General features: G+C 46.7%; 2 protein-coding genes across 9 annotated transcripts in view; one reads left to right on the top strand and one right to left on the bottom strand.

The window, feature by feature from the left end:
• The window catches only part of ANGPTL2 (angiopoietin like 2), a 31,126-nt gene extending 21,454 nt beyond the window's left edge, over window positions 1-9,672 (bottom strand). Inside the window, exon 1 of the mRNA XM_040442464.1 lies at window positions 9,208-9,672. The gene's annotated coding sequence lies outside the window, so the exon portion shown is untranslated. The remainder of the gene's footprint in view (window positions 1-9,207) is intronic.
• Window positions 1-26,156, top strand: part of RALGPS1 (Ral GEF with PH domain and SH3 binding motif 1) — a 351,272-nt gene that overhangs the window by 184,066 nt on the left and 141,050 nt on the right. The window lies entirely within an intron of this gene.

The raw sequence follows: 26,156 nt of genomic DNA on the forward strand, positions 1-26,156 counted from the left end.
CACCAGTGAGAGGACGATGATATAATACTGGAGCAAATACTTTCTCGTCTGTCCAGATGTATTCAGGTATCGCTAATTTCTGCGTCCCAGCTTCCCAGACTTCCGATTGCTATATGTGCCATCTCCCAATTCCGTATTCCTGCGTAGAAATGTGGATGGCGGCTCTTTTAAAGGGAACCCATCGCCAGGAAATTCACTGTTATACCAGGTACAACGCCTTGTAGGTTTACCTCTGCTGAATGATACCTTTCACTTAGCGACCCGCTGCTTCCTTCTGGAGAAAAAAGTATGTTTAGTCCATATGCAGGTGGGCAGTAAAGTGCACTGAGGGCGGACCCAAGCCAAGTGCACCCTTGCTCCTCCTGTTTCTTCGGCCAGACCTTCTACTTGATTGACAGGGTAAGATTCCTGCTTCACCTCGCCTGGTTGTGTCAGTTAAGGAGGAGCAAGGGTGCACAGAGAGGCCTGGGCCCGCCCTCGATGCACTTAACTGCTCATTTGCATGCAGGTTAATAGTAATTTTTTTCCCCAGAATGTAGCGATGGATTGCTGATTAGAAAAGTATCTTTACATTTATCTGAGCTAGCCCTACAAGGCCTTACGCCTGGTTTATCGGTGAGTTTTTTGGTGACACACTCCCTTTAAGAGCTGTAATGGCTTCCATATTGCTGCGTCGTCAGTGTGGTGTATGTCAGTATAGCTTTTTTCAGCAGTGTAGAAAAGTGCACTTGGCATAGTGTGCAACAAGCAAACATATCATGGGAGCCTATAGGGTGACATGTGCAGCTCTGTGCCTCTAAAGTGGCATTCATTGGAGGTATACGTGGTGTGAATTGACCCTTAGACTTGCATGTACACGGCTGTCTCATGGGTGCATGTCGTACGAATTCCGTGTACGTTTCATATGCTTCTGATTTCCAGGGACGTATGGAGGTTTGTTTTCCCCATAGATTCATGTGGCATCCATGAAAAATACTATTGTGTCATGGTCCATCACAGGCTGCATTATGAAGGCATTCTCTGCTATGATAATTGGATTTAGAGGAGAATATGGCATCTCACATGTGCACCATAGAGCAGTACATAAAGCACTATGTGAGCTGGGTTATGTTGGCACATTTCAGCTTGTGAGGTTGGGTTGTTTGATTCTCACAGAAGATGGCACTTTTGGAAAGTTGGCCAAGTGCTTGCAGTGAAGTGAGCATTGTAGTGCGCTCGTCTACCTGGCATCATTTCCACTGTATGCTGAGTGACTCATGGGTCTGTGGTAAATCTGAGTCATATACGCGGTCCTGTACTGGAGGCGGCTATGTGGTATACAGCGCAGTAAGAAGACGTCGACCATATACCTCTAAGCACAATTTCTCATTGCAGCTCTAGCCTGGAATGAATTGCAGTTCTATAAACTACTGAACAGCGAGGTTTGTAATGGTTTTTGTTCTCGGCCATTGTCTCAGGATCCTCAAAGGTGCAGAGTCAATGAGGGGTGAAGAAGTATTACATAAGGATCAGCGGGTGCTGAACCTGTAAAATGCAGAGTGTGGAAGTGCTGGAGGTACATTAACGTAGATGCTGGTCTCCAAAAGATCATGTGGTCCAGGGTGGTCACCTCTGGTGGGTGCCCATAGCTAGAGCATGTGGTCCAGGGTGGTCACCTCTGCTGCTGTGCCCATAGCTAGAGCATGTGGTCCAGGGTGGTCACCTCTGCTGCTGTGCCTATTGCTAGAGCATGTGGTCCAGGGTGGTCACCTCTGCTGCTGTGCCTATTGCTAGAGCATGTGGTCCAGGGTGGTCACCTCTGCTGCTGTGCCTATTGCTAGAGCATGTGGTCCAGGGTGGTCACCTCTGTTGCAGTGCCTGTTGCTAGAGCATGTGGTCCAGGGTGGTCACCTCTGTTGCAGTGCCTGTTGCTAGAGCATGTGGTCCAGGGTGGTCACCTCTGCTGCTGTGCCCGTAGCTAGAGCATGTGGTCCAGGGTGGTCACCTCTGCTGCTGTGCCCATAGCTAGAGCATGTGGTCCATGGTGGTCCCCTCTGCTGCTGTGCCTTTTGCTAGAGCATGTGGTCCAGGTGGTCACCTCTGTTGTAGTGCCTGTTGCTAGAGCATGTGGTCCAGGGTGGTCACCTCTGCTGCTGTGCCCATAGCTAGAGCATGTGGTCCAGGGTGGTCACCTCTGCTGCTGTGCCCATAGCTAGAGCATGTGGTCCAGGGTGGTCACCTCTGCTGCTGTGCACATAGCTAGAGCATGTGGTCCATGGTGGTCACCTCTGCTGCTGTGCCCATAGCTAGAGCATGTGGTCCGGTGGTGGTTACCTCTGCTGCTGTGCCCATAGCTAGAGCATGTGGTCCAGGGTGGTCACCTCTGCTGCTGTGCCCATAGCTGGAGCATGTGGTCCAGGGTGGTCACCTCTGCTGCTGTGCCCATAGCTAGAGCATGTGGTCCAGGGTGGTCACCTCTATTGCAGTGCCTGTTGCTAGAGCATGTGGTCCAGGGTGGTCACCTCTATTGCAGTGCCTGTTGCTAGAGCATGTGGTCCAGGGTGGTCACCTCTGCTGCTGTGCCCATAGCTGGAGCATGTGGTCCAGGGTGGTCACCTCTGCTGCTGTGCCCATAGCTAGAGCATGTGGTCCAGGGTGGTCACCTCTGCTGCTGTGCACATAGCTAGAGCATGTGGTCCATGGTGGTCACCTCTGCTGCTGTGCCCATAGCTAGAGCATGTGGTCCGGTGGTGGTTACCTCTGCTGCTGTGCCCATAGCTAGAGCATGTGGTCCAGGGTGGTCACCTCTGCTGCTGTGCCCATAGCTAGAGCATGTGGTCCTGGGTGGTCACCTCTACTGCTGTGCCCATAGCTAGAGCATGTGGTCCAGGGTGGTCACCTCTATTGCAGTGCCTGTTGCTAGAGCATGTGGTCCAGGGTGGTCACCTCTGTTGCTGTGCCCATAGCTGGAGCATGTGGTCCTGGGTGGTCACCTCTACTGCTGTGCCCATAGCTAGAGCATGTGGTCCAGGGTGGTCACCTCTATTGCAGTGCCTGTTGCTAGAGCATGTGGTCCAGGGTGGTCACCTCTGCTGCTGTGCCCATAGCTGGAGCATGTGGTCCAGGGTGGTCACCTCTGCTGCTGTGCCCATAGCTAGAGCATGTGGTCCAGGGTGGTCACCTCTATTGCAGTGCCTGTTGCTAGAGCATGTGGTCCAGGGTGGTCACCTCTATTGCAGTGCCTGTTGCTAGAGCATGTGGTCCAGGGTGGTCACCTCTATTGCAGTGCCTGTTGCTAGAGCATGTGGTCCAGGGTGGTCACCTCTGCTGCTGTGCCCGTAGCTAGAGCATGTGGTCCAGGGTGGTCACCTCTGCTGCTGTGCCCATAGCTAGAGCATGTGGTCCATGGTGGTCCCCTCTGCTGCTGTGCCTTTTGCTAGAGCATGTGGTCCAGGTGGTCACCTCTGTTGTAGTGCCTGTTGCTAGAGCATGTGGTCCAGGGTGGTCACCTCTGCTGCTGTGCCCATAGCTAGAGCATGTGGTCCGGTGGTGGTTACCTCTGCTGCTGTGCCCATAGCTAGAGCATGTGGTCCAGGGTGGTCACCTCTGCTGCTGTGCCCATAGCTAGAGCATGTGGTCCAGGGTGGTCACCTCTGCTGCTGTGCACATAGCTAGAGCATGTGGTCCATGGTGGTCACCTCTGCTGCTGTGCCCATAGCTAGAGCATGTGGTCCGGTGGTGGTTACCTCTGCTGCTGTGCCCATAGCTAGAGCATGTGGTCCAGGGTGGTCACCTCTGCTGCTGTGCCCATAGCTGGAGCATGTGGTCCAGGGTGGTCACCTCTGCTGCTGTGCCCATAGCTAGAGCATGTGGTCCAGGGTGGTCACCTCTATTGCAGTGCCTGTTGCTAGAGCATGTGGTCCAGGGTGGTCACCTCTATTGCAGTGCCTGTTGCTAGAGCATGTGGTCCAGGGTGGTCACCTCTGCTGCTGTGCCCATAGCTAGAGCATGTGGTCTGGTGGTGGTTACCTCTGCTGCTGTGCCCATAGCTAGAGCATGTGGTCCAGGGTGGTCACCTCTGCTGCTGTGCCCATAGCTAGAGCATGTGGTCCAGGGTGGTCACCTCTGCTGCTGTGCACATAGCTAGAGCATGTGGTCCATGGTGGTCACCTCTGCTGCTGTGCCCATAGCTAGAGCATGTGGTCCGGTGGTGGTTACCTCTGCTGCTGTGCCCATAGCTAGAGCATGTGGTCCATGGTGGTCACCTCTGCTGCTGTGCCCATAGCTAGAGCATGTGGTCCGGTGGTGGTTACCTCTGCTGCTGTGCCCATAGCTAGAGCATGTGGTCCTGGGTGGTCACCTCTACTGCTGTGCCCATAGCTAGAGCATGTGGTCCAGGGTGGTCACCTCTATTGCAGTGCCTGTTGCTAGAGCATGTGGTCCAGGGTGGTCACCTCTGCTGCTGTGCCCATAGCTGGAGCATGTGGTCCTGGGTGGTCACCTCTACTGCTGTGCCCATAGCTAGAGCATGTGGTCCAGGGTGGTCACCTCTATTGCAGTGCCTGTTGCTAGAGCATGTGGTCCAGGGTGGTCACCTCTGCTGCTGTGCCCATAGCTGGAGCATGTGGTCCAGGGTGGTCACCTCTGCTGCTGTGCCCATAGCTAGAGCATGTGGTCCAGGGTGGTCACCTCTATTGCAGTGCCTGTTGCTAGAGCATGTGGTCCAGGGTGGTCACCTCTATTGCAGTGCCTGTTGCTAGAGCATGTGGTCCAGGGTGGTCACCTCTATTGCAGTGCCTGTTGCTAGAGCATGTGGTCCATGGTGGTCACCTCTGCTGCTGTGCCTATAGCTAGAGCATGTGGTCCATAGTGGAACCCAATGGAGCTCTTTATACGTGAATGAGGTCCATAGGCCCGGCTGGTGTCTGTCATGTAACAGATCCAGCACTTCACTGAGGTTTTCGTTCATAACTGAAGCCACATTGCAGATGTGAACTGAGCCTTAGGATTTTCCAATGAATGACTTTGTCGGATCAGGCTCTGCCATGAGAGTCATATGGGAGATCAGTGATCGCTCCTGCAGCAAGTCTGATTGATATGTCTTAAGTCTTATTTCTGTCGACCCCTTTAGGGCGCCATCTTGTCTTTACCAATATGCATTTACAGTGACTGATTTGGCGTCCTCCACTCTCAGTGAATTGCCTTCTGGTAACTTACCAGCAAGGAGGGTGCCCCTGATAAATCTATGATGACAAGCCCTCTAATAGTCTAAAATAAAATAAAAATCTTGTCATACTCGGCTCTTTCCCCAGCACTGTTCTCCACCGCCTGGTCCTGTTCTCCACCGCCTGGTCCTGGTCTCCACCACCTGGTCCTGTTCTCCACCGCCTGGTCCTGATCTCCACCGCCTGGTCCTGTTCTCCACCGCCTGGTCCTGATCTCCACCGCCTGGTCCTGCTTATTTACCAACTGCAGCCGAGACTTGCCAGTATATGGCACATGACTGCTGCAGCCAATCATTATCCTTATTGTTTTACATCTGAGGACAGTGATTGGCTGCAGCAGTCATGTGCTCACCGCTGCAGTTGGTAAATTAATAGTGGCAGGAGGATCGGACCAGTACAAGAAAGAGGTGAGTAGTTTTTTTTATTTTTTATTTGAGGCTCCAAGATTTTTAATAATCTGTGACAATCCCTTTAAATGAGTGTTGTTTAAAGGTAGAGAAATATAGCTGCTTTCTTCCAAACAACACACCTGGTCCATGGGGTGTATCGGACGTGGCAGCTAAGCTCCATTGAAGTGAATGGTGTTGAACTGCAATAGCAAGAAACAACCTGTGGACAGAGGTGGCACTGTTTATGGAAGAAAGGAAAATATATATTTGTACAATATAGGAAATGATGTAAAAAAATTAATAAAAAATGAGATTCCTCAGGGGTTGATACCTTTTTAAAGTCTAACTGAAAAGATGATGACAAAATGGCCAGCTTCTGGGGCTACGTGGGCCTCTTACTGACGCGTCTTCACATAGTTATACACTAAAGTACATGGCAATAATGAGGTAGATGAGACAAGTGATGTGAAGCAGATGGATATGAGTAGAGGAGGAAACAGACAGCCGTAGCAGTGAATTGTTCTAGCAATTATAGATGAGGAGTGTGAACATCAGCGCTGGAGGAAAGGAGTCATGGTTTTCTAATCCCGTGCAACCCCTTTAAGCCTCTAAGTCAGTGATGGCTAACCTCCGCCACTCCAGCTGTGGTGAAACTACGACTCCCAGCATGCTCCGTACTCTTCTGTGCAGTTCTGAGAACAGCCAAACAAGTGTACATCTTGGGAGTCGTAGTTTTGCCACAGCTGGAGTGCCGGAGGTTTAGCCATCACAGATCTAAGGGGTTTTCAATGGAGAGGGTCATTCCGCTCTCCATAGACCCCCAGTTCTCTGTATATCTATCTGCATTGAGGGTTCTCAGCCAAGAATAAAGGGGTTATCCAATAGTACGAATACCCCCCACAATACCCAGGCTCCTTCTATAGATTATACTTACCCAGTCCCCGGCACCCGCATCCCTCCACCCACCGCTGCATCTCCCTGGTCACTGTCGTGGCCTGCTATTGGCTGCTCGGATGTTTTCATCCGCGCGACGGGGAGATGCAGCAGCGACGATCCAGAGGCGGGTGCCAGGGAGCAGGTAAGCATCGTCTATAGGAGGGGCTCGGGCATTGTGGTGGGTATTTGTACTATTGGATAAACCTTTGAGGGCTTGTTCACACGACCGTGCCGTTTTTTGGCGATCCACAAATCGCGGATCCGCAAAACACGGATGGCGCCAGTGTGCCTTCCGCAATTTGCGGAACGGAACAGGAGGCCTATTATAGAAATGCCTACTCGTGTCCGCAAAAAAAATGGACAATTAGGACAATTTTTGCGGGGCCACGGAACGGAGCAACGGATGCGGACCCACTGAAATTAATGGTTCCGTATATGAAACGCAGAAAACGGCCCGTATACGGAACGCAAAATACGTTTGTGTGAACGAACCCTAAGTCAGATGGTTAGAGTGCCCCTAATGGGAAGAAAGGTGCAACGGAGGACGAAACGCGTCACCCCTAATATTAATAAATAAGTAATCTATATGTTGCAGTTATGAGATTTTAAAGGTAACTAATATTTAGGAACACGATGTTGCTCCCAATATCAGCCTTTCCTAGGATTCGTATGCACTATTACGGTACGCTGCAGTGCAGATATTGCGCTCCTCTGTGCAGGCGTATATACTGTATATGTATAGTAGATAGTAGAGGGACGCGGTATTTTCATTTCACATGACTGCCTGACTCTACAGAGCTGAAGCTTTGCTGCTATGAACTTTTCACTCTGTGAGGAGTTGCGGTGGGGGTTGGGATCGGAGGGGGGCTTCCTATGGTTTATTCAGCTGCCCGGCTCTCCAGGAGCGACCATCCCAGCGCCTTCTATTTCAACTTTTTCCTTAGATTGCAAGCTCCGCCGACTAGTGCGGAGGATGCTATATTTATAACCTCGGCTTGTGGTGTATTCAGATAAGCCTTCGGCGCAGCAATGTGGGATCACTTACAATGACTCCTGCGATTACATCAGCTCCGCGCCCCAACCTGAAATACTCTATTGCACAAAACTTATACTTTTTTTTAATTGGAAATCTAATAAGGAAACTTTTTAGAAATGAAGTGTCACTTGGTAGCCCGGCTCCTGGAAACCTGTGAGCTCCTGTGTTCAGACGGTGGCACGGGTGAGTGGCTTCTCTGTATCGCCCGTCTCCCATACCATGCTAAGTAGTGGTGCCCGCCGCCCATAGCATAAAGCAGGAGGGGATCAGATGTCCTGGGGCAGCTGCCTGGAGCCCTTATCTCTCCCATCTAAATGAGCTACAATGAACACTCTGTAAGCCTTTATCTCAACAGAGTTAAACTTTTCTCTGCTCGTTCTCTGATCCCTGGATTGTAGACCGGAGGATTGAGTGTCAGACAAATGACAGATGACCAGAAACAAGATCCATCTTTTAAATCCCCTTTTTCCGGGACCCCTGCCGTCCGAGACACCAAAGGTCACGTCCAGATAGGGGCCCCCAGACACTGAGGAAATTGTAAGCTGCCCAGTTCAAGAGCTCAGCTGAAAGAATAGAGCACTTTTTTTAATGGTCTTTATGGACTGGGAACCAGTAAAGTGCAGGTGTTTACCAGGAAGCACCACTGGGGAGCTGCATTGTAAAGACTGCGCCGTCTGTGCAGTGGAGCTTACAATCTAGTGACAGGCAAGCCTTGAGGGTGCAATGACCAGCGCCCATGCATTGAGATTAGCACATGTTCAGAGGATCCTGCCCAGACTGCAAGCTCTTGGGACAAGCATCGTCAGTTTTTTTCCTTCTCTGCATCAGTCAGAAGCATTACTGAGCAGATTGCATAAAACTAGTGATATACCGCTAATATTACAGTAGAATAGACCCAGGATATAAAAGATGCCGCTATGTATGAGATGGTTAAACACTCCCCCCCCCTCCATTGTCAAACAGACATTGCACAAATGCCATAATCCATGTGAAATATTCTCCGTCAAGAATGCCATGAATGTGACTACTTGTCCTCTGTCCTGATACACTGTGTCAACCCAGCGGCATGGATTTCCCAGTAGATAGCCCATTATTAACCCCATAAGGTACGCTGACTATTATACATCCTGTCATATTAGAACAGCGTGACCTCCGACGACTCTTTACATTGTCCTATAGTCATTATATTAAAAGGGGGGGGAGGGGTAAAATACCGGACCCTTATTAGAAACCCCTCTCAGCAACACGAAGTGCTGCTTCCTGCTCCTGCGGTGCTGGCAGCATCCTGTGATTACCTATGGACCGACAGGAGGCTGGAAAGAAAGACGCTTTAAAGGGAGGTGAAAAATCTGGCTGCTCGCCAATCGTTGGGTTTAACCCTTTACATGCCAAAAATCTTTCTGCAACAGTTTGTATACAATTTGTATATATATATATTTCCTGCAGCCTGGTAACTTTATACTTTTTGTTTTATCTAAAATTTGTTCCAATGCTAAAAGGATTTAAAAAAAAAAATGAAACAAATGATGCAGATGTGAATCTATCCCTTGTTTGGGGGAAGCACTACTCGTGCTTTATGATGATTCACCCATCGTAAATTTACCTGCAGTCCTATGTAAAAGTATACCTTTACAATGCATACCTGTCCAGGATCACTGATATCCCTTGATGATGACTTCTGAAAAAAACGTGTTCGCTTCTTCTAGTAAACTCTGCTGTCCCAAAGATTCTCCAGTAAAAAAAATAATATATAATATAAATATTTAAAAAATCTGTCGTGTTTTTTTTTTTCCTTCTTCTTTGCAGTAACGTTGTGCAGTCTGTTTTATTGTCCTAGCATGTCCTTGCTGTTCAGCAGGGCAGGACGTTACCTGCTGCCTTGGAACAGGCTATCCCGAATCTCATCCCTGGATCCAGAGCCCATCTTTTTCCTCTCTGCCTCTCGGTTTCTTCCTGACAGCCTTATTTGAACCTGAGCTCCTCGGCTCCTTTGTGGTGAAATTACATGATGTGGAAAGAGTAAGAGAGAAAGAGGGAGAGAGAAAAAAAAAAAAGTGAAGTTGTACCCAGCATGTAAAAAGCAGCAAGGTCTATGGTTGGACAGTAGTTTTCCTCCACTCCCCCAAAAGTGAGAGATACGCCAGCAGGAGACACAAGCACTCCCCCCCCCCCAAACCTTCTGACCACAAACATGGGAGGGCGGCCGAATCACAACCTTAAAATGGTGATGTCATGGTTCTCTTAGTGAAAACTAATTTGGCATGCCGGAGCTCCACCTCCCTCCTCCCCTGCAGCACAATTGTCGACCTGCGGGGTGAAAAATACAGAAGCAGCGGGCTCATCTGACCGAGAGGATAGACATGGATGTAGCGGTGATGGACCAGGAACACTATGTCACAATGTCCTAGAAATCCACATCCAAAGACAAGATGCGCACTGCCTGTTAGTCGTAGTGACAAGGTCTATAACATACCTAATAGTAAGGAAATAAATGGACCTTTCACTTTATTAATTTTAGATTTTTTTTTCCCTGTTGTTTTGCTCTGATGGGAACGTCTTGCTGATATTACTGGTAACCTGCCCAGAGGAGCAGTCACGGACACACAACTTTATATGTAAATGAATTATGTTCCCTTAAAGGAGTTGTTCAGAATTAGAAAAACATTGCTGCTTCCAAAAACAGCGCCGCACCTGTCCATGGGATGTGTCTGGTATTGCGGCACAGCTCCACTGAAATTTTTCGGACTGATTTAAGGTTGAGAGTCGCGAGCTTCGGATCTATGACCCGAAGCTCGATTCAGTCTACACTAACCACAACCTATGAGCAGGTGTGGTGCTGTCTCTAGAGGAAGGCAGCCATGTTTATATGATTCTGAGCAGTTTTGTCCCTATGACACTGACTGACCTGTTACATGTGCACTTTCCAGCTGAAGACGTCTGTGTTGGTGCCATGTTCATATGTGCCCGCAGTGCTGAGAAAAATGATGTTATAATATATGCAAATGAGCCTCTAGGTGCAACGGGGGCGTTACCATTACACCTAGAGGCTCTGCTCTATCTGCAACTTCCATGACCTCTGAACTTTATTAGACAGGGCCAGACAGTGGATACATTGCAAAGTGCAGTGCAGAGGACGCGGCAGTTGCAGAGAGAGCAGAGCCTCTAGGTGTAATGGTAACGCCCCCGTTGCTCCTAGAGGCTCATTTGCATATATTAAAACATCATTTTTCTCAGCAATGCGGGCACATATGAACATGGGACCAACACAGATGTCTTCAGCTGTCAAGCGCACATGTAACAGGTCAGCCAGTGTCATGGGTAGAAAGCTGCTGACAGATGCTCTTTAAGAGCTATGTAATGGAGGTTATTAGAGCAGCCACGGGCTTATAGCTTTATCTTCTGAAAGTTTTTAAGGGTTAGAGAACATGGCTGCTTTTTTCCAAAAACAGCACCACACCTGTCCATGGGTTGTTCCTGGTATTGTATATTTATGGGACTGAGCTGCAATCCCACTCACAACATATGCACAGGTGTGATGCTGTTTTGGGAAGAAAGCAGCCATGTTTTTGTAGTCCTGGACAACCCCTGATGAGCTTTTGCTTGTGCTGCAGGTTCTGACCCCGGACACTTGGGCTCGTTCATAGGTTCTTTGCAGGTGACTGGTGGATTTTCCAGGAAGCAGATTTTTTAAGCAAGTGATTGGCCTTTAGTGACTCACATTTGCCCCTGGTTTGGGGGTATATTATATGGAATTAGTAAAATGGAGGCTTTCAGTTAGGCCTCATGCACATGACTGTGATCCACAATACACAGATAGCGGCTGCGTACATGCCGCTATTTTCTTTTTCATTTCTATAGAAATGTCTTATCCTTGTCCACAAAACATACATACATACATAGCACGTGTTCTACTTTTTTTGATGGATGACGGCACGGACGTACGGATGTAGACAGCACGTGGTGTGCTGTCCGCATTTTTTTTGGCCCTATTGAAATGAATGGGTCCGCATCTGATCCTCAAAAAGTGCGGATCGGATGCATACCAAGAGTACGGTTGTGTGCATGAGCCAAAGTCTACTCCATGGTATGGATATGGTGTGAGTGTTACTACTGACCGCAGCATCAGTACCTACCTACAGGTACAGGACCATGAGAAGAAATAATGACCTCCCAAACTAGTGGCTTTAATTTAATGCTGAAAAACGATCCTAAGAAGAAAAACAGTTTTTTGGTTTCTTTTTTCTGTGGAGGTAAGTTTTAATGTACTTACCTAGTTTTTGAGATTTCTGAGTCCTTCACTTTCTCTTCTGGCCCCTGATGCACCTATTGGGCCCTCTTCATTCAGTATGACTTTACTCCTGATAGAAGTCTTCCCATGACATTCAAAAAATGAAACTTGTTGACAAGGCGTCATTATACCCGTCTCGCTCTAGAATATATTATTTTGCCCATTTTATCTCTTAATTTCACATCGATCTTGGCAGCAGTTCGTTGCTTTGTGCTCTTGCCAGAAATTATGTATGTGTTCTGCTGATGAGTGAGGAAAAATTTTGTGGGGGCTCGACCAGAGAAGTCCTCACTCATTTTCTTGTCTCTCTTCAGACTTTCCACAACCCCCCCCCCCCTTCCCCTCAATTTGTTTTCATGGGATGAGCCGCCTACGGTTCCTAAGAACAGGAAGGGTTGAAGAAACTTTAAAATATAAGATTTTATAAAAAATGTGGCAAACGGCTCGCACTGTGATAGCATAACAGAAAAGCAATAATACTCAACCACTTCCAGTGGAGAACTCCTAAAGGGTACTTTGGATGCTGTGGACCCTCTCATGGCTCAGCTTCATTGAATGGAGCTAAGCCACGAGTGGGCACCTGCCACGGCTTCAAGCAGACCGCTCACTTTTCATGGTTGACGCTGGTCTGCAAACTGAAAACAAAGGGAGAAGGGCACCATGCGGCACCCACCAGAATTATGGCTCACCGACCTTCCAATGGCAAGTTCCCCCTTGTGAACATGTCCTTAGTCCTTAGTAGACAGCAATAGACAACTACTCCTGACTGTTTCCAAGTGATCAAAACTATAATTGGTAAGCGAGAAAGAAAGACCAGATCAATGAGAAGATGATCAGCGGCAGTAAATGTGCATCTTGTAAATGGGCATTGCTGCAAAGAGCCGGACTCTTGCAAAGCCATTGCTAGTCATCCATGGCGAACCTCAGCCGGAGAAATGGAATCCACCATCATTTTTTTCCAAATAACATGTTGTTTATTGCAGGTTTCAAAAAGTTGTATCACGTAATTGGGCCTTAAAGGCTTTATCCAATAGTGCAAATACCCCCCCCCACTATGCCTGGGCCCCTTCTATAGACTATACTTGGGGTACTTTCACACTAGCGTTAAAGTTTTCTGGTATTGAGTTCCGTCACAGGGGCTCAATACCGGAAAAAAACGCTGCTTTTTTATCCCAATGCATTCTGAATGAAAAGCATTCCGTTCAGTATGCATCAGGATTTCTTCGGTTCAGTCACTTTTACGGTATTTGGCCGGAGAAAATACCGCAGCATGCACGGAACACTTGCCGGAATGCCGGATTTCCGTTGAAATGTTTTAATGCTGGATACGGTACCAAGTGTTCCGGAAAAGCGGATCCTTTAAAAATGTGAAAAAAAATAAAAAATACTGCATCCGTTTTTCCGGATGACACTGGAGAGATGGATCCGGTATTTCAATGCATTTGTCAGACTGATCCAGATCCGGAAACAAACTTTGCACACGGATTCCGGATTCCTCTAACTCTAGTGTAAAAATACCCTTACCTGGTCCCCGACAGCCAATAGCTGGCTGTGGTGGTGACTAGCCTCCCTAGCATAACCCACGATGCTAGGGAGGCTGGTCAGCATCACGGCCTGCTATTGGCTGCAACTTCCAGTTGGCGGATGTTTTGATCCGCTCGACGGTGAGATGCAGCGGTAGCTGTGCAGGGATCCGGAGGGACGCGGGTGCTGGGGACTGGGTAAGTATCGTCTATAGGAGGGGGGTAGTATTTGTACTATTGGATAACCTCTTTAAAAGGATTGTCCCCATTAATAATATTCTACATTTTTCAAACCAACTCGGTAACATCGCTAAGGTGGTCGCACATGCTCAGTTCCATCTTTCAACTGCCATCAGCTCTGTATCCGAGCTGTGATAGGGGAGAGAGCTGTAGCGGAAAGATACACCCCAAGCTGAGAAAGGGACAGAGCTGTAGCAGAAAGGACACGCCACCCAGAGATGCCAGCCTAGCAGAGCACTTGGAGAAATGAATAGGAATCCATGTGAAGTATTGGGCTGGTGTTAGATAGAGATTCTCATATGATGTCTAAATTAATTTTTTTACACCAGTCATGGGATAGTCCTTTAAATGAGTATTCAAGCCTTGAAGCATTTATCACCTATCCACTGGACTGAGGCCTAATACTGAGAAGCATTCATGTACCTTAGCGTGTTCTCAGGCAGTAACCTCAGGCTGTGCAACATTTCCATTGACTTATTTAGTGAGCGAAAGGAAGTAGTAATAGCTTGTTTTCTAGGAAAGAAAGACACTTACCACACATCCTTCCTCCGGCCATGAGAGTCGTTGTTGAGTTGTATGTTCTCGCACAGTGAGATAAGCTCCATCATTGATGGAGATCTGAGCCTCCTCCTATCAAAGCGGATACATTCCCAGCAAATGATCTTCTATTAACTTTTGTCTCCGGTCTTTCCCAAGACCCACTATTAAAGGAGTCCGACGTCTGTAAAACATTTATTAACACTGAAAGGACAAGTTCATAATTACCCACCAGGGACCTGAAAAGCAATCTGGTCTCCGGATGTGGAAGTTGTTCCTCTGTCCAAAACTGTTTATGTGGAGATCGGACATTTCTCTGACAGTCAGCTGGCTACTCGTCATGTCGAAGGAAACGCTCAACTCTTGCAAATTATGTACAATGTTGTCTCACATGGTGACATGAACACCGAGGGAGTTTCTGTAGATATTATCCTTGACATTTCTGTGTTAGAGCGGCTCCACTGTTGGGATATTTGTACCGTAGGGTTCAACATCCTGTGGTTCATAGTGGTCGCTGAGCTATAAATCCCACCGTGATCTTCGTGACTTCTAGCCCTGCGAGAAGACTGAAGCCACAACAGTCTAAATCCCAAATTTTTCCGAAATGATGGGAGAGGTCACACAAATATAATGTACATTTCTCATAATACAATGCAAGCTTGTAATTCAGCCAAATATTCTTTACAAAATTAACTCTAACAGTGACTTAGCTATATTGGTAGCAGTTACAACTTGACCCCGAAGCCAGGGGGGTCCCCACACGTCCGTGCTGTCTTTACCTTCAATGATTGGGCAGAACATTCCTAAATTACTGCCTAATTGCCAATTCATAGAGAGAACTGTGCAGCTGTACCGTTAAAGCTGTATGGGGCTCACCATCTGCTCCCCGCACTCATATCTATAATCAGAAGCAAGAAGCTACAGCCAGGGCAATGATGCCCTCACCATGAGCTGTCTTTACCTTCAATGATTAAGCAGAACATTCCTAAATTGCTCTGCCCATTCATAGAGAGAACTGTGCAGCTGTACTGTAAAATTTACTATTTCGCTTCCCTAGACCACCAGAGATCCTTACATTATCCCCTTGGTCAACTTTTGCACCAGCGCCCTTAAACCCATAGCTATGCCCCTGAGGCTAATAACTTCCCACGTGGGACATGAATAATTAGGAAGTAGTTCACATTTTTCGCCCAAAATTTCTTCAATACATCACTATTATGTCCTCAGGAGAGGTAACGCTGTATGCACCGTCTATGAGGCAATGTGAGAACCTCGCCTCCTGCCACCCTTCTCTTACTGTAGAGGACAATTTTTGGGAAGTTATTCACTCTATCTCTGTACTTTCCAATCTAAAGTTTATGGGAGAGATGTGCCAGTTCACTTTTTGCAACAAAAAAAAATATTTCCAAAAGTTTTTATTGTTTTTTAATATAGCAGTTGCAACTATCAATCGGTCTCATATTAATCAAGTATGAAAACCATCACTTTTTGCAACATTTTACAGGTTACATTTTACATTTTGCCTCTGCATAGAAGGGGTCACCTTTCTTAGGGTACTGCCATGCATGACAGGCTGCAGATTTTCCACAGTGGAATTGCATGCAAAATATCTGCAGCATGTACAGTAGCTGCAAAGTTGAGCTGCAGAAAATTTCCACAACAGAATCTGCATGTAATTTGGTGTGGATTTTAAAGGGCTTATCCCATGACTATTTAATTTAAAAAATGAAAATCGGACATCATATACCGTAGTACATGGCAGTCTCTTTCTAACAAAGCTAGAACCAGCCCTGTACCTCACATGGATCCAGAGATCTCCCCATTCATTGCTCTGCTAGATTTATATCAAGGGGCGTGTCTTTTCTGCTGCGGCTCCGGGGGCATGTCTATTCTGCTGCAGCTCTGGGGGCGTGTCTATTATGCTGCAGCTCTCCTCCTATCGCAGCTCAGGAGGCAGTTGAAGGATCAAACTGAGCATGTGCGGCCTTCTCAGTGAGTCGGGCAAAGAAATAAGATAAACAAACAGCAGGTGGCGCTATGCAGATACATTTTATTGAATAGCTCAGTGGCTATGCTACATTTTTAATTACATGCAATTACAAAAGCATTCAGATCCAGGGGCTGGTTTGAAAACTGTAGATTATTTTTCGTGGGACAACCCATTTAAATCCATGGCATGTGAATGTATGCTGTGGATTTCCGGCATGGATTTCATCCTTTGCACCCTCTGTCAATTCGGCAACAAAATTTTAACCATTTGGTGGGGACGTACCCCGGCAAGCACAGGCCGTGCAAAAATTGTTCATTGCGACCTCTAAAGTTTAACTCAAATGGGAATCTTGGAGCTTCCCTTTAAGACGATGACAGCATATCAGGAAAGTGACGAGTGACTGTGTTTAACATTGCACAGTGTAGTCTTCTGTGTATTATGATTTCTGATGGCAAATTTACTGCAGAAGAAATCAGATTTTTTTTAATTTTTTTTTTATTATTTTTGTAAGCAGGCTAGCCAATATTTTATTAGACAATTTGCTAACTGCAGGGATCCATCTGTCCTAGCGTGAAGTCTCCAAAGCCTCAGTGTCACCCGAAGTTTGCTCATCACATTAAATAATCCTCTGTTTAAAGACCCCCCCCTCTCGCCCTCATGCCATGTCTTTCAGCGCTTGCGTAAGCTCGATGAAAACGTAATTAGCACCGATAATCGCTAAGCAAACCAAGCAATTAAATGTTTCTCCGAATCCAGTCTTCAGGCTGTATATAGCGCTGTTGATGAATTGCTCCTGTGTAGCCCTTTCTGTGAATAATGACGGTTTGTAATCCAGGAGCTCATGAAACGCGCTGTGTGAAGGATTCATTGCCAGCGCAGGCCCCGGCTGTCTGACATCAGATGTTGGGCTTCTATTAACACCTGTTTGATATCATTAGGAGATATGTGCTCTTATTTGTTGCGTAATTTAGCAGAAAAACAGCAGCGACTCTCGGGGGTTGTATTAATGGCGTCTGCAGCACGTGTCGGGGGCTTGGCAGAGATCAGCGATGTTTAATACTAATCTGTACGGAATATTAGGTAACAGGAAGGCTCCCGTCAGAGCCAAGACTAACAGATCGATAGCTAACTGCCTGACCTTATGCTCCTATTATGTTTCCCTGTGAGGGTTTAGTGCTGACATATTGCCTCACGATGGCGGCGCTAACTCCTTTATCATTATATCATCTTAGAATGCATTATGTGTCTCCAACAAGCCCGAGACGTTTATTTACGGAGGGGGTGTAGGTTAGAAGGGGTCAACCCGTCCCCCCAACACAATAAGCTTTCCTAATTGTGAGTTCTTTGTAGGCTGTGTCATTTGTGGTAGGTTAGCAAAAAAAGAAGAAACGAGTAACACCTGATGGGAGGATCAGACGACACACAGTGTTTGTTTGTAGTCTGTTACCGTGGAGACACAGAGAACTTTTTAATCAAGTCTTTTGCCAAAGTATGTTCATTTTATATCATACATGCATTTAAGCAATAAAACGGGTTGCAAACGTCTACATACCCCTCAGGGTTTGTTCACATATGTTGGATTAACCATAGGACAGTGGTGGCGAGTGAAACTGCAACCCCAAATCCACTTATTTATCACAAAGTGCCAACATGGCAAATTAAGGCTACTTTCACACTAGCGGCACGGACCTCCGGCAGGCTGTTCCGTCGGGTGAGCAGCCTGTCGGATCCGTCCTGCCGCTAGTGACCGCGTGCCCCCGGACTGCAGCTCCGTCCCAATTGACTATAATGGGGGCGAGGGTGGAGTTCCGGCGAGGCACGGCAGCGCACGGTGAGAGGCTGCCGGAATAAATGTCGGATATGTTGTAGTTTTATTACGGCAGCCTCTCGCCGTGCGCTGCCGTGCCTCCACCGGAACTCCGCCCCCGCCCCCATTATAGTCAATGGGGACGGAGCGGTCACTAACGGCAGGACGGATCCGACAGGCTGTTCACCCGACGAAACAGCCTGTCGGAGGTCCGTGCCGCTAGTGTGAAAGTAGCCTAACCTGAATACTACAGTCCAGTATAGTGTATCTTCCATGTACTTTATCATTTAGCTATAATAACCTCCCTACATTCAGTGCGCTGCCTGTGCTGTACATAGTGCGCCCTGCGCTGATGAATGGCAGGAACGGTCTAAGACATATTGGTACACCGTAGACTTTTTTCCAGGGCACGGGTGCCCACAGAGAGGGCTCTGAGTGCCACCTCTGGGATCTGTACCATAGGATTTATGCTGCAGATCCTCACACGGATTCATGCTATTCAGTTTTGGACATAAATCTGCACAGATTTTTGTTTGTTCCGGTGTATGTAAGCAAACTCTGAGGGCACATGCACACGAGCGTATTTGTGGTCTGTATCCGATCCGCATTTTTTGCTGGTCAGTTGCGGACCCATTCACTTCAGTGGGGCCACAAAAGATGTGGTACAACACACTGTTCCATGTTAACCCGCAAAAATATAGAACATGTCCTATTACGGACAAGAATAGGACTGTTCTATTATGGGCTGGATGGGTGGGATGCACGCGGGGGGTATCCGTTTTTTGCGGACCACAAAAATGGCTGAGGCCGTGTGCATGAGCCCTAATAGGTATGGAGACTTTGGTAACCCTTTTTATTGCTTCAATACATCTAAGATACAAAATGAACATATTTTGCAGAACTTTTTAGTTCTCTGTGTAATCCGATGTGTCTCCACGGTAACAGACTACAAACAAACACCGCGTGTCGTCTGATTCCTGCCATCAGGTCTACAAACAGGGTTACGAACACAGATTATCATTGGATTGACTATGGATGTTGGCATGAAATTCTGAACATGGGGTCTTAAAGGGATTGTTCGAGTTGTTATAAAAAAAAAAAAAAAAAGGTCCTTAACAGGCAGAAATTGTCATAAAATTATGAAATAACATATACTCACCACCTGCTTCCAGCTTCGCCGCTCCAATCCGTCCCGCAATGACGTGCCCGTATAGTACTTGTTACTGCTGCAGCCAATCACTGGCCTCAGCAGTAATGTGCTGTATACCTCAGAGTATATATAGTATATAGACGTGTCGTCACTGCAGCGACTGCGAGGATCGGAGTGGCGGTGCTGGAAGCAGTATGTGTTATGTCACACCACAATTTTATCAGTATGGAATAAGTTGCCGTCAGTAACTATCTGCTATATCATTGTATATGTTACATGCTGAAGAATATTACCCAGCATCCCTTGCAGCAGTGAACTTCACATGCCTTAGATATGTTCTTGGACGGAGCAGATACACGTGACCCTGTTGTTTTTTTCTATTGATAGACTGTTCTTTTAGTTTGACTTCTAAAACTCACAGCAGGCATAAAACGTTTCGACACACTAATTGTTTCCAAGCTGCTGGGATGTACTTATAGGAGCGCGTAGTGCACCCAGGCCGCCCCCCATTGTGGTCACCGGTCACTGCCAGATGTGTAGACGAGATGGTTTGGCCTCCACAGTAGAGGCTTGGCCAGTAATCACTGTCAGGATCTCTTGTGTAAGAGGCCTCCATGGAGTCTTTTGGGCAACTCTGTAAAATTCTCCCAATGAGTAATAGCTAATCGAGTCAGGAGGTTACGAAACTGACTGCGCTCATGTCTGGTGTTCACGAAGAGCACATTCACTTTAATAAGAAAAGGGACTTCCGCTGAGATGGAGTAGTCTGAACTGAAGGCTGGGAAAAACATGTCTTAGAAGAATGCTCTACCGTGTGTCTGCTAGTCTATTGATGAACCAGGAGTCACAGGATGAACAGTGCTCTGTAGGTCCCTGCCAGAGTCTGAGAGGACCCAGGAAAAAAGAGATTTAAAAAAATGACAGAATATTGGAATTTCTGCAGCTATTCTCTACTGCAAACTGCATCAGTAGTAGTGTAGAAGGAAGAGTGGCCCCATAGGGAAGATCAGACAGGGCCCCCCCTTATAGCACTGTGTTTAGCCACCCAGGACTGAATGCCATGGCTTTTTCTCCCACACCTCCATGACCCTAAGGCCCCATGCACACGACCGTATCCGTTTTGCAGCACGCAAAACACTTATACTGGTTCGGGTACATGCCACAATTTTAACTCCTGTAGAAATGGCCTATCCTTGTCAGCAAAATGGACAGGCCGCGGAACGGACATACGGATGCGGACAGCACATGGTGGACTGTCTGCATCTTTTACAGCCCCGTTGAAATGAATGGGTTCCCACCCGATCTGAAAAAATATGTATCAGATGCGAACCGAAAAAAATGTGTGTTTTTGTGCATGGGGCCTTAGGCTAATTTCCGAACTCCCTTTGCAATTCTTCTGGAAAAGGGGTGTCCTACACAGGGTCTAGCACAGGCGATGGGACCAACCCGGACTAGACCCTCTCTATGTGCTGCCTCTATGTCTACACATCCTTGTACAAGATACAGAGGAGATGGTTCCGTTAAAGTTTTTTTCGTATTCACTAGAAGTATGGCTCTTGGTAAAAGCACACCACAGGGTATGGCCTCTCTCTCTCCGCTTGGGCTGCTGTTGAGGTATTTATTGGAAGTCCATTGAATTGTGAGCCCTCTCAGCGCAGCGTTTGGCAATCATTAGTTTGATATCTTCATTTGTAGCAGATGCATTTGTGTAGATGAAAGACTCTCCCCAGCATCGTTAATTACTCTGTGAATCCTTCCGCAGAAGATCAGTTCCATGCACTTTTGTGAGATATGAAAGGCCATAGACGTGCAGCAATACAAGTGCAACCAGGACAACCTAGCATCAAAGAGATCAAAGTGGCCCTGATTAATGGCACGACTGACAGAGGAGAGGAGGGGTAAATGCCAGACACCAATAGGAATAAAAAAAATCGGAGAGTTTAAAAGGGACCAGAGTTACAATGAATATTTTTTTTGTCCCAATTTCTTATGTTTTCACAGTATATATCTTAATTTTAAGGGTTGCAATATATGGGTGACAACCAATATGGCTCCTATGACCGTGGCCATAGGGTTTGTCCTCTAGCCGTCCTTCACCTCTAACGCGGCACCACTGGAAAGGTAGACTAAAGCCCCATTTATATCAATAGAATGGCATTAAAGGGAGCAATTCTGACCATGAATACAATACCAGAGCTACGGTGCTGTCAGCACTAAGGAAGGGCTGGGGAAAGCAGTACAAACTTACCTTTTGTGGAGCTTTTGTTATCAGGAGTAATGTGAATATGACATTTTATTCTGCTAGGGCAACATAAACTGTCACCAGTTTTATGGTGTCCTAACTAAGGGCAACACAAATAAGTGACTGATTCTCTTAGCAAAATGCTGGGTCACTTTCTTTAATTGACCCAGTCAATCTGCCAACATCTTGTATTGAAAAGCTCCAGCTGATAATGATAAGTCCTGAATATTCATGAGCTCCTGACTCTCCCCGCCCACCTGCTGCTGAATGACAGTTTTTTTTCCATATGAATCAGCAGCAGGTGGGCAGGGGAGTGGCTATAGCTCTGAATTAAATATACGCTGGACTCAATGACATCACGCTGGACTCAAATCAGCTCATTAGCATGCGGCATCTTTGTGTGTATATTATGAGGTAACCATCTGTCACACCAGTAAGTGAATACATCTAAGGCACTTTTTAGTAGTTAATGATTGTATATAATTAGTGAGATTATAATCAAATATCCACATGACATGTTCCCTTTAAGTGCACTGGAGGTGGAGTTTCTCTGTAAAGTGCACCCTGCTTTCTGCATTGATCTGCTTCACAACCCCTTTTACAGCAGATGTAGCCCCTGGGACAGCTTTTTTTTTTTTTTGCACTTGAATACCCCTTTAAAACTGAAGCATTGGGTGCCAGAAACAATCCCATAGAAATCAATGGGAACAGTTTTGATATTGGTTTCCCTCTGGTGTTTCTTTACCAAACCAGAGGGAATTGGATAGCCGGGTATATGGGAACCCACTTTGGATAGGTTCTACTTGCTAGCAGGGTCCCTTGATAATAAGCTGATCACAAAAGTGTTCAAGCAATCAGCTTTAATTTGTGAGGAAATCTATCAGTAAGGCCTCTTTCACACGGGCGTTGCGGAAAAATGTCCGGGTGCGTTGCGGGAACACCCGCGATTTTTCCGCGCGAGTGCAAAACCTTGTAATGCGTTTTGCACTCGCGTGAGAAAAATCGCGCGTGTTTGGTACCCAAACCCGAACTTCTTCACAGAAGTTCGGGCTTGGGATCGGTGTTCTGTAAATAGTATTATTTTCCCTTATAACATGGTTATAAGGGAAAATAATAGCATTCTGAATACAGAATGCTAAGTAAAACAGGGCTGGAGGGGGTTAAAAAAAATAAAAAAAAATTTAACTCACCTTAATCCACTTGCTCGCGATGCCGGGCATCTCCGTCTGACTCTTTTACTGTCTAGGACCTGTGGAGAGCATTAACTATAGTTTAAGGACCTGGGATGACGTCACTCTGGTCATCACATGGTACGTCACATGATCTTTTACCATGGTGAATCACCATGGTAAAAGATCATGTGACGTACCATGTGATGACCGGAGTGACGTCATCCCAGGTCCTTAAACTATAGTTAATGCTCTCCACAGGTCCTAGACAGTAAAAGAGTCAGACGGAGATGCCGGCTACGCGAGCAAGTGGATAAAGGTGAGTTAAATGACTTTTTTTTTTTTTTTTAACCCCTCCAGCCCTGTTTTACTATGCATTCTGTATTCAGAATGCTATTATTTTCCCTTATAACCATGTTATAAGGGAAAATAATAAGGTTCGGGTCTCCATCCCGATCGTCTCCTAGCAACCGTGCGTGAAAATCGCACCGCATCCGCACTTGCTTGCGGATGCTTGCGATTTTCACGCAACCCCATTCATTTCTATGGGGCCTGCGTTACGTGAAAAACGCACAAAGAGGAGCATGCTGCGATTTTCACGCAACGCAAAAGTGATGCGTGAAAATCACCGCTCGTGTGCACAGCCCCATAGAAATGAATGGGTCAGTATTCAGTGCGGGTGCAATGCGTTCACCTCCCGCATCGCATCCGCGCGGAATACTCGCTCGTGTGAAAGGGGCCTAAGTGTTCAGTTTCCCTGCAGCGCCCCCGCAGGAAAAATGAAGCATCACACAGTGTCCATTCAAATAATAGAAGAGGCGCTCTTTGTAACTGCTCTCTGGCCAAGAGATGAGGATGCCGAACAGAGGAGCCCCCTTCTGTTAGCTCCGAATTCCCTAATAGGTTGGAAATGGGTTTTGTAAACCGGACATCCCCTTAAAAATTAGAATTGGGGTGCATTCACACAACCGTATGTATTTTGCAGTCCACAAAACGTGGATCCGCCAAAAATATGGATGAAAGTTTTTTTTTTTGTGGATCCATTGTAAAAATGCCTGTCCTTGTCGGCAAAACGGACAGAATAGGACATGTTCTACCTTTTACTACGGAATGGACGTACGGATACGGACAGCACACTGTGTGCTGTCCACGTTTTTTGAGGACCCATTGAAATGAAAGGGTCCGCATCCTGTCCACAAAAAATGCAGATCGAATGCGGTCTAAAGATACGGTTGTGTGAATAGGGCCCTAGATTTATATCCGGTGTGGCCACATGTGAATTATTACATCCGCCCCCTGTATTTCCAGCTCAGCAGTTTCATCGCTTCTGCTGCGCAGTAAACACATCTCTGTACAGTTATCTGAAACGGAGTGATTTTCAGAGTGGTTTTTGGGATATGGGCGCTGCCAAGACTGGTCATGTAGGTCTGCTGATGAATTGCTGAGCAAACATTAGGGATTTGACATAAATGGGTACGGTGCCAGTTCTGCTGAGCTGTTCTTTCAAAATGTTGAGAGATTTTTTGTAAAAAGCCATCATTTTATTTTTCCATGTTAAATAACAAAATTTAAGATAAATGCTCTTTGCATTTATTAAAATTTTTTGCAGACACGTTTCACAGTAGCATTCATAAGGTCATGTGGGCGTACGAGCCTCCCACTGCACTAGTGATGGCTTAATGGGAATGACCAACCCTTGACCATGAAGTGTTCCCCTGCTCCTTACCAGAGCACTCACAAAGGCCCACATTTATTAACACTTTATTGGCTTTAGTGGTCACTTGCCTCCTGTGTCAACACATCATCTCAGGACCACGAAGTAGAGAGCAGCAAGAGACCGGGCAGCATTGGACTGGAAGCGCCTGGGGATCCATGTGGTGACTTTATTTTATTTTTTTACATTTCTATACAGTGTTCATAGCAGTTTCAATTTTTTTTAAAATTTTAGGCTAGCAACACCTTTTAACTAAATCTTTTTGAGTGTTTGCACAAATTGTATTTAACGGCTTATGCTGCTTAAAGGGAACCTGTCACCTTCAAAACGCATATTAAACTGACCACAGTACCTTACAGTATCCCCCAGTGTGTTGCTAATCATGTTTTTCTTTCCTCTTTGTGTTTCTTCATACTCGTTAAAAACGCTGTTTTAATGTCGGTTGGCGCTGTCTCCGAGTCAGGCTTGAAGTCAAGGGGGCAGCGGCCTCCTTGCTTCAAGTAAAGCTAAGCCCGCCTCTTACCCCTCCTCTACAATTAGATGGACATGCTGCCGTGATCACGCTCTTCTAGCGCATGCGCGGTACGCTGCCTGTTACAGCGTGACGGCCGGGCGTGCACGCGATCGAACTGTCCGGCGCATCCGCAGTCAGCAAAATGCAGGCGGGTGAGTGAGGATTGCGATGTAACAGGCAGCGTGTCCATCTAATTGTAGAGAGGAGGGGTAAGGGGCGGGATTAGCTTTACTTGAAGCAAGGAGGCCGCTGCCCCCTTGACTTCAAGCCTGACTCGGAGACAGCGCAAGCCTGACTCGGAGACAGAAAAACATGATTAGCAACACACTGGGGGATACTGTAAGGTACTGAGGTCGGTTTAATATGCGTTTTGCCGGTGACAGGTTCCCTTTAATAAACTTGGTGCATTGGGACTACTTGAAACCCAGAAAGCTAAAGGGGTTGTCCACCTTTTATTAAAGAAGCACTCCCACAATAATATTTATTCTCTGACCTGATATAAACTGATGTAAACTGTAGTTAAGGTAATCTCCTTACCAGTGAATGTATTTGTGAGTTATAGCCTCTCTTCTGATCCTCAGCTGTGTCATGTGACCAGTTCTCTGACTTTCCAAATAACACAGCATCTCATGTGTCAGGACAGGAAGCCAGTTTCTCTATGTATTCTTATGGGAGCCTCAATGTTAGTCTGATAGGAATCAATAGAGAAGTAACTGACTTCCTGTCCTGTGTCAGTTGGAGATCAGAGAGCTGGTCACATGACACAGCTGAGAATCAGAAGGCAGGTTATAACTCACAAATACATTCACTGATAAGACGATTACCTTCACTACAGACTCAATTTCTCTCAGCAATGCGGGCACGTATGAACATGGGACCAACACAGATGCCTTCAGCTGCCAAGCGCACATGTAACAGGTCAGCCAGTGTCATAGGGACAAATCTGCTGACAGATGCCCTTTAAGTGATGGTCTATCTTTAGGACACCCTGCACCCTCACCGATCAGCAGTTCGGCAGTAGCAATGGTGCTGGAAGCAGACGGCTCCATCTACTTTGTAGTGGACTGAGCTCGTCACTGAAGAGCTGCTCCCGTAGAAGTCGATGCTCAGTTTGCCTTCAGGGCCACTGCAGGGAAAATTAAATATTACATAGATCCAGTTCAAATCATTGGGTTGTGCATGTAATGGAGAACAGGACAGGTCCTCCAGGGCTTACCACTCATTACTAGCCTTATCTTAAAGGGCTCCAGTATAAGCTATGAATAGGAAAATGAATGGTGCCTCATCAGTTCTGGTCGATGATTAATATTTGCTTATAAATTACCTCCTTTATACCAACACCCATTTTCCCCCCTCTTTCCCAGTCTGTTCCAACCAGCTGCAGTCATTTATCTGAGGAATAAAAGCATAGCGGCCA

The sequence above is a fragment of the Bufo bufo genome, chromosome 8 (genome assembly GCF_905171765.1).
Source record: "Bufo bufo chromosome 8, aBufBuf1.1, whole genome shotgun sequence".
NCBI classification, from domain to species: Eukaryota; Metazoa; Chordata; class Amphibia; order Anura; family Bufonidae; genus Bufo; species Bufo bufo.